This window comes from Polypterus senegalus, chromosome 1 (assembly GCF_016835505.1).
Source record: "Polypterus senegalus isolate Bchr_013 chromosome 1, ASM1683550v1, whole genome shotgun sequence".
Lineage (NCBI taxonomy): Eukaryota > Metazoa > Chordata > Cladistia > Polypteriformes > Polypteridae > Polypterus > Polypterus senegalus.
Window position 1 is genome coordinate 86,915,918 of NC_053154.1, and position 7,500 is coordinate 86,923,417.

Consider the following 7,500-nt stretch of genomic DNA (forward strand, 5'->3'; position numbering starts at 1 on the left):
GAAGGACAAGATGTGGTAGAAAAAAGTGTACAAGCAATAGGGATAACCGCACCCTGGAGAGGATTGTGAAACAAAACCCATTGAAAACTGTGGGGGAGATTCACAAAGAGTGGACTGCAGCTGCAGTCAGTACTTCAAGAACCACCACGCACAGTCGTATGCAAGACATGGGCTTCAGCTGTCGCATTCCTTGTGTCAAGCCACTCTTGAACAAGAGACAGCATCAGAAGCATCTCGCCTGGGCTAAAGACAAAACTGCTGCTGAGTGGCCCAAAGTTATATTCTCTGATGAAAGTAAATTTTGCATTTCCTTTGGAAATCAAGGTCCCAGAGTGGAGGAAGAGAGGAGAGGGACAGAATCCACATTGCTTGAGGTCCAGTGTAAAGTTTCCACAGTCAGTGATGGTTTGGGGTGCCATGTCATCTGCTGGTGTTGGTCCATTGTGTTTTCTGAGGTCCAAGGTCAACGCAGCCATCTACCAGGAAGTTTTAGAGCACTTCATGCTTCCTGCTGCTGACGAACTTTATGGAGATGCAGATTTCATTTTCCAACAGGACCTGGCACCTGCACAAAGTGCCAAAACTACCAATACCTGGGTTTAAGGACCATGGTATCCCTGTTCCTGATTGGCCAGCAAACTTGCCTGACCTTAACCCCATAGAAAATCTTTGGGGTATTATGAAGAGGAAGATGCAATACGCCAGACTCAACAATTCAGAAGAGCTGATGGCCACTATCAGAGCAACATGGGCTCTCATAACATCTGAACAGTGCCACAGACTGATCGACTCCATGCCACGCCGCGTTGCTGCAGTAATCCAGGCCAAAGGAGCCCCAACTAAATATTGAGTGCTGTACATGCTCATACTTTTCATGTTCATACCTTTCAGTTGGCCAACATTTCTAAAAATCCTTTTTTTGCATTGGTCTTAATTGATATTCTAATTTTCCGAGATACTGATTTTGGGTCTTTAATTAGCTGTCAGTTCTAATCGTCAAAATTAAAAGAAATAAACATTTGAAATACATCAGACTGTGTGTAATGAATGAATCTAATATACAAGTTTCACTTTTTGAATGGAATTACTGAAATAAATCAACTTTGTCATGATATTCTAATTTTATTACAGGCACCTGTATATATATATATATCATTCGAAGTTTGAATCACAATCTGATTGTATGGTTGGTTGGTTACCTACCAGGTAACGCGTGTGGTTGGTCTGCAAGTCGGAAGACATGCGCCACGGGTGCCCTCTCAGTTGCGAGAAACGGTAAAAAAATACACACCCTTCCTTTGCTGAGAAAAAAAGGAATGTGCCACAGTTTTCCTGGGAATACAAAGGCAGAAAACTATGAGGACCTAGTTGAGGAGCTTCTCACTTCCCTTGTACCACTTGGGTGCAACAAGTCTTTAATAAGTCATTTCCTTTACACTCTTAATAGGATATGTTTTTCCCTGAGAACACAGAGTGGTCTTTGATGAATCTGGTGAAAGGCTCCATCAGGGCATCGCTGAAATGGAAAGATGTTACAATGGAAAGTGGAGTGAGTCTGTATTAGCAGACATTTAATGATCACTCCACCATGAAACACCTTTAGAGGAGTATAATAGAAAAAAAGGTATACCAAGTGACTAACTTTTGTAAGTAATATATTTAAAATAATTATATGTGTAATTTATAACTCTTTTCAAGTAGAAATAATTTTGATGTTTTCTTTAACCTTCATCTTCCAAAAACTGGATGTGATAGAGCCAGATGCCAGATTTGATTTGAATTCAGCATGGGAGCATTTTTTTTTGTAGACTATTGTAGTGCTATCAAATAAACTAACCCTAACCCTAATCCTAATTTCAACTTTAGTTTTTTTTTTGTTTTTGTCCAATAACTTTGATGACAACTGCTCTTTGGTTTTGTCCTTTGCCTCTTTGATCTCTTCCACTTGCTGTTCAATCAGTCCATTTGTACTCTCCAACATATCCAACACGAATGTGATACCGGCATAGAGATGTTTGATGATCAGCTGGAAGTAGTTCTTGTATCAAAACATAGAAAAATCACTATGTACTTGAAAGTACTGAGCACCTTTCGAGTGCATGTCTTTGTAATGAACGCAGTTAATTAGGTCTTGAACAAATGGTGACCAGTTGATAGTTCTGCACCTCTCTTTATCTGTTTATCAAGAACATGTGGTCCCAGATCAGATGGCACAACTACAGACCGTTTCCCTAAGGTCTTCTGATCCTTAGCCTGAAGAGCAGCCTTGTGTTTGAACATGATGTTTGACAAGAACAATTCATGATCTGATAATCAGAGTTCTAATAACAATTTGCTATTTTCTCAATTTATCTCCCCTAGTAATCCCCTTCATTCCCCACATGAGCACTGAAGTCCTATTATCCTATTGAGCATTTTTCTTAGTAGGGGAGAATATTCTGTATGGCTGATAGGCGCTTTTGAAAAAGATAAAGCTACATTGAGGTGACCTTATCATCCTTCACAAACTCACTGAGATGGTGTCATATAAGTGGGTTTGGCATTCCTCGAATAATTACTTGAAGCTGCTAAACAAGCAGCATTTTATCATGTTGGCAGTCAGTGTGGTAATGCACATGGCTCGATGATGATAATATCATTCATCTGTACAGGTTACCAGCTTTGGGCCTGTGAACTTCACACACCAGCATGGAGCCTCCATGTGAATATTGTTTAGTAATTTTTGGTTCCAGAACTAATATATAGGTAAATCCAATTATATTCATATTATACTTCTCAACCTCTTGCTCAAATTTCAGTTCTTTCCCTCTCAGTAAAGCAATAGTCTTCAATTCAAGAGCCATTTTCCATTTTCAAGGTCTAGCATGCTCAGATCTTTCTTGTACGTAACTCTTCTGGCCTCCACTCTTTGTTTTATGGTTAGTAAGCCCACATGGTAGCGGAATGCTGCTTCAGCAGGACAAGACTATCCACATTACAATATGGGCTATTTGCTCTGGTTGTCAAGTATTACCCACTGGCTTGGTTTCATTTCTGAGTCTCTTTTCCTACAGGTTAGCTTTAGTTAGAATCCTCATAGTGTCAAATTTGAATTCTTCTTTGTCTAGTCCCATAATGGAAAATTACTAATTTTAGAAGCCACAATCCTGGTTAAAATGTAGCAGCTCTCTCTTGCATATTGCTATTCCTAAACTGATGCGATGGACATTTTGACTGATCTTATGTCATGTTATAAAATGCTTTGTAATGATGAATGCTGTAACAATAATTATGACAATAATTTATTTATTTGTATTGAAAGTCTCTGATGTACAGAGTGGCTTTGACTTCTATCTATCTATCTATCTATCTATCTATCTATCTATCTATCTATCTATCTATCTATCTATCTATCTATCTATCTATCTATCTATCTATCTATCTATCTATCACTTTTCTCAATTTTAATTCTGGGCTATGGAGGCAGTAGTTTTATCCTACTATTCAGTTAACCCTTCACAGGATGCCACCACTTAACAACTTTTCACAAACTTTCACTCATGTTGGATTACTTAGCCTAAGTTGCATATATTTGTCATGCATTAATTCCTGGTGAGAGAGATCAAGGTCTCAACCCCCTCTGTAATTTTTGCAAGTTGTATTACTTGGATTACTTACATATAAAATCAAACAATGAAGGGGGCATCCCACTTGAAATTTTGTGATAATTTAACGCTAGGAGTTAGGGCTCTTGAAGTATCACAATCGTTTGTTAACTGTATAAAATCAAAGACCCGCTGTGCCTTTCTGCAATGCTGAATCAAATAGGATAGACAAAAGGATCTGGGGATTATTGATATTATTATTATTGTACATTCCTGAAGAAAAGATCAGGGGCTAAATCCTGTAGTGGAATAAAACCAATACCACTGGTGAAAAGCAATACCAATCTATGCCACCATTTCTAAGATGCCATTAAAGCCCATTCAGATTTGTTTAAACACACAGTAAAACAAAGTAATTTCAAACTGATTGCATTAAACAGATGCTAAGAATATATGTCCAGTACTATTATCATTGAGATGAGCCCAGTTGATAACAGGAGAGTAAAACATCTCCTTGGAAAAACAGCTGTCTGGGTTGGGGACAGGATGTATCATGAAATATACAAAATGCTGCACTTGAAAACCTGGGGTTTAAGATTCAATCTAGATCATGCGCAAGTCACTTCTCCTCTTCAAATTGTATTTGGGTTACCACTGTTTTTGAAAACATGTGCTCAACTGACTTCTTGTTTAAGTTTACATTTATTTTGATCTTATGACCTGTGAGCACAAACTGCTTTTCAATCTAATGATCCCAGTGATTAATTTGTAAGGATGAAAATGAGAGGAAAAGTGACTGTCAAGGATGACTGTAATAAAACTGTTAGTCTTTTGAAGGCTGCATGTGTTGTATTCTATGAAATGCTTCATAATCCTGAGATGAATTGGTGTTGTCTAATGAAGTCATTGATTACTGACCTCCAAAGTACTCCTGCAGAGGCACTGAGCGTAGATGAGGAAGTAAAGGTGTTGATGAGCCTTCTTAAAAGTAGCTGAAATGTGGTGTTCCCACTTCATGTCATCAGTGATTGTGATTAAAAAAATTAAGCGTCTCCACTAACAATGGGAATGTAGTCTGCCTATTACTTCTTGAAGTCTAGGATCACCGCGTTGACTTTGCTAACATTAAAGGAAATATTGTTGGCCACATTAATATAGGTGAACGAGGAGAACAGAAGGGGGCTCAGCAAACTAAACTGTGCACTGTGTTTAGGGCCAGCATGGAGAATGTCATGCTGCCAGTCCATACATGCTGGGGTCTGTGAGTTAAGCCATTCAAAACCCAGTTGCACAGGGTGGCACTAAATCAAGTCAAGTCTCTTTATTGTTACCTCAATGTACAGGTGAGTGAACAACTTATGTGCAAGGTTCCCAGCAGTGACAGACCACACACATGATAAATACATTTAAATATAAATTTACCAATGACACACTGTGCCAAAATGAACACATAAGTAGACACTTAAACATACTGACATTTTGTACACTGTACAATGCAAACTAATAATACAAAATAGTTGTGGTGTAATTGAATGTGCAAAGGAATGGTACTGGTCATTATGCAGAATTTAGCATCTTAACAGTTTGATGGCAGAAGTTGTTTCAGAGCCTTTTGGTCTAGGACTCGGTGCTATTGTACCCTCTGCCTGAAGGTAATAATGTGATCTGGATGATGACTTTCCCAGGTTTCTCTAAACACTGTCTAATATATGTGTCTTGTAGGTTAGGAACTTCACCTCCAATGATTTGTTGGGGATATCGCACTACGCTCTGCAAGCCTTTGTGATTGAGGGGAGTGCAATTCTCATGGCAGACAGTGATGTGGATCAGGTGTGTGGGCTCATGCCAAACCTGTTCAGCCGCATTAGCTTAAAAAGAACCCTCTTTAACACTGTTCAGGTGTGAACAGTATATGTGAGGTCTTCGAGAATTTAAAGCTGCACACCTTCTCCCACTGATTGTGATAGAGGAGTGTACGCTTTGTTGCTTTTAATACTGTATTATCTCTTTAGTCTTGGCCACACTGAGGAAGAAGCAGTTTTGATGTTGCTACACTGGTTACCTGTGTCATTCAGGACTGACTTTAAAATTCTGCTTATGGTTTATAAAGCCTTAAATAATCTCGCCCCATCTTATATATTGGAATGTCTGACATCTTATATTCCAAATCGTAACCTCAGATCCTCAAATGAGTATCTCCTTAGAATTCCAAGAACAAAACTTCACCAGGATGATACAGTGGAGCACTTTAAAAAAACTGCTGAAAACATTATTTTAACATGACTTTCTCATAATTTAACTGTAATCAAAATCCTGATACTCTATATCTCCAACTCATTAGAATAACTATTCATGGTGGCTCTAAAATCTGTACTAACCCCTACTCTCTCTTCTGTTTCCTTTACTGGTATCCTTTTGGTGGTGGCTTGCGCCTACTCAAAGCACCGTGATGTTCCAACAATGATGGATGGATTAAAAGCCAGAAGTCTGTTTGACCATCAACATCAAGCTGATTCAGTGAGAACCCTAAATACACAGAGAACTATTTCATTTATGTTAGGTAGAATGCCCAGAGGGGACTGGGCGGTCCCATGGCCTGGAACCCCTGCAGATTTTATTTTTTTCTCCAGCCGTCTGGAGTTTTTTTTTTCTGTTTTTTCTGACCTTACTCCTTTTTTATGTTAACTAATGTTGTCTTATTTTAATTTCTTATTTTGTCTTTTATTTTTCTTTTCTTCAGTATGTAAAGCTCTACTTAGAGCTACTTTTTGTATGAAAATGTGCTATATAAATAAATGTTGTTGTTGTTTTGCTGGCACTACTGTGTCAGGGCTCTGACTTCCTGACTGTATTTAGTCTCATCACATTTTGGAAATGAGATTCATCATCTTTATATCATCTGCAAATTTCACAATGATGTGTAACCTGTTCCTAGTCGTGCAGTCATAGATGTAAAGGGACTATAGTAGTGGACTTAGTACACATCTATGGGGGGCTCCGTGTAGAGAATAGTTATAGAGGAAGTGACCCAGTCTAAAAAGCTAGCACTGGTCTGATAAGAAGATCAGGATCCAGCTGCACACAGTCGTTCAGGCCCATAGCTTTGATCTTATTGTCAATCTTAGGTGGAATTATGGTGTTAAATGCTGAGCTGTAATCTGCAAACATCATTCTTACTAATGTGTCTCTTTAATCCAAGTGGTAGAGGACGGTGCATAATGTCAGAGCTATTACATCTGCAGTGGAAATGTTCTGATGATAAAGGAAACTGCAGTGGGCTAATGTGGCAGGCAGCATGAAATAGGCAAAGTCTTTGAGTTTGATAATTAGCTTTGATGATACATAAAACAACATTAAAGTCTGAATTTTAATTTATAAACTGGACTCTTGCAAACCACTGGATGTGAAGGGAAGGTCTGAAGTGCAAAGAATATGACATCCTCTGTGGACTAGTTATGAAGATATGTAAAGTGAAGATAAAATAATAGTAAAAAAAATGCACATGGTTTTGCTGATGTTACAATTATATAAATAACAAAATAAAAATAACTACAGTAGTTATTTTGCATCAATTTCCAAGAATTAAGACTCATATTAAAAGATTAACCTGACTTCCTTCTCAGAAATGCAAAAATCTCAGACCTACATAAAGTGTAGTGAAAGGGTGATCAGTGTTGGTCCTGAAGGGCCGCAGTGGCTGCAGGTTTTGTTCCAACCCAGTCGCTTAATTAGAAAACAATCCTTGTCAATAACTGGTCGTATGTAATATCATGACTTGTTAGTGTTTTCACTCTGTGATGTCAGGTCATTTTTAAACTGTAGATTTTTTTTTCCCTTTCTATTGATATCACACAGTTACACACAGATGTAGTTGGAGAACTGCTGGTCCCTTTGTCATTTGCATCTTCTTGCTAAT